Source organism: Mus caroli, chromosome 3 (assembly GCF_900094665.2).
Source record: "Mus caroli chromosome 3, CAROLI_EIJ_v1.1, whole genome shotgun sequence".
Lineage (NCBI taxonomy): Eukaryota > Metazoa > Chordata > Mammalia > Rodentia > Muridae > Mus > Mus caroli.
Genome location: NC_034572.1, coordinates 91,424,349 through 91,426,663, shown reverse-complemented (window position 1 = coordinate 91,426,663; position 2,315 = coordinate 91,424,349).

Below are 2,315 nucleotides of genomic sequence, written 5' to 3'. Positions count from 1 at the left end.
AAAAAAAAAAAAAAAAAAGTGAAAGAGGTGGCTGAGCAGGAATCCAAATATTTTAATTTCCAGAGACATTTAGTCAATACCGTATCTATAGACCTAAAATCAAAATGCAACTAAAACATTACCAGTTATGTATACTATGAAAGGCTCCTAATTTTGTTGAGTAGAAATCATTGCAATCGAGTGGCTCACTCATCCTGTCCTCCTTCTAAATTCACTCCTCTAGAATTTGGAGCAAAGTTCTTTTCTCCAAATAATTTTTTTCCTTTTGAGAAATATCCCTTAGGTGTCCTGATATTGGAGCTATCTGTGTGAATTGTGTGTCCCTTGACCTATCAAGACCTACACAAGTGGAACAGCACATGGCACTGTGGAAGTGGCACTTGCAAGGTTAGGTTCAAAAGATGCTGAAGGCATAAGTTAGCTGCATGGGCAAGTGCCTTGGTCTTCTGCACTCCTCCCTCAGCCACACTGAAGAGGGCAGCTCTCCAAGGGCAGTTGACTTGTGGAACTGGTTTACAAACATTCTGCAAGCATGCTGGGCTTGACCTCAGGATCCTCTATCTCCTCTTGAGTGCTGGGATTGCAAGAGGTGTGGTCTAACCTGAGAAAGTATGTCACTGGGGGGTGAGAGTGGGATGAGTGTGGGATGGGGGTGGAGCTTTGGGCTTCTAGGCATTTCCAGTGCTCTGTCCACACCATGATTGTGGTTTAAGATGTGAGCTCCTGACTTTTTGCTTCAGTCACCATGCCTCCCAGCCATGATGGTGATAGACTCTTGCCTTTGTAAGTCAAATAAATTCTTTCTTCTGCAAGTTGCCTTGGTCATGATTTTATATCCCAGCCACAGAAAAGGAACTGATAAAAGAACTGAGTTTCCAAGAACTGGGAAAGCGCTAACAGTTTGCTTCCCCGGTTGGCAGAAACATAAGCAGGAGGTCTCCCACAGTGAGTGAGTTAGATACTCTGGACCTACCTTGGCTTCATATAAGAAGGGAATTAAAGGCTTGGGGAGATGGAATGTTAGAATGGATGTATGATTTAATGTCTATTCGCAGAAAGTCAGAAGATGTGACTGGAAATTAAATGTATAAGAGAAGAGCCCTGGCATTCTTGTAAAGCTACCTTACAGACCTTACAACTGAAACTGTGGTAATGGAATTACCTAAATACAGTTACAGTAATTGTGTTAGGGGTATCATGGGCGAAGTGACAGCACATGACTGTCAATGTCAAGTGAGTGCGGTTACGGTAACAGATTGCAGACTCAAGGCAACAATCAGGATAGTCTGTCCTGAGCTAATCTAATGACTTTAGTTAGTTAGCCATACTGTTCCCAGAAGCGAAATGGATAGTTTACTACAGTTCCACTTTATCTGTGCAAGAGAAAAGGCCTAGGTCAAAGGAACATACTTCAAACCTGAATTATAAAACACAGTCAAGATTCCTCCACCAGTTCCTACACTTAAGCCTGTTTGTATTCCTAGACCCTTGGAATGACACAGAGGCTGGAACTTCTTGAAGAAGAACTACAGAGTACCACCAAAACTTTATGCAGTTAGTCTCTCTCCTAGCCATGCCCAAAGGGACCTTTGACCAAGATAACTACATATGGAGAAAAGGCAATAATCAGATTGAGGGTCGGGGAGAACTACTAGGTGTTGGCTCTGAAATGACATAAATTCTACGTGAACCAAAGCATCCCTACTGACCACAGTTAGAGTAGTGGTTCATGGAAGTAAGGTGATAGAAGGAGCCAACCCCAGTCCATTTCATGGCATCCCATTGAGTTCCTGAGGTCATTCACTCACTTCCTGTATCCACTAGCTTTTCCACCTGGTCTCTTTGTTCCCAAAATAACAACTCTGAGACTATTTATGAATAAATACCTAGGCTATAAACTTTGGCTTGTTCCCCAAGTAGATCTTAACTTATATAACCCATTTATTCTATTCTATGTCTTCCACAAGGCTATTTACCTCTCCTCAGTTTCATTTGTCTATTTCCTCTGAGCCCAGGACAAAATCTCCCTCCTCTATCTAACTCCCAGAATACTCCCTCCCTCTCTCTGACAGATATCTGCCTTTCTAATTTTGCCTCATCTCGTTGGCCATTGGTTTTTTGTTTGTTTCTTTCTTTCTTTTGTTTTGTTTTGTTTTGTTTTAATTAATGGGCTATGCTTCCACGCAGCACATAAGAGATTCTCTCAACAACTTCTGAAATGCATCTGCAATCTGCAAATTCATCTGGAATAACAAAAAGCCTAGGATAGCAAAAACTCTTCTCAAGGATAAAAGAACCTCTGGTGGAATCACCAT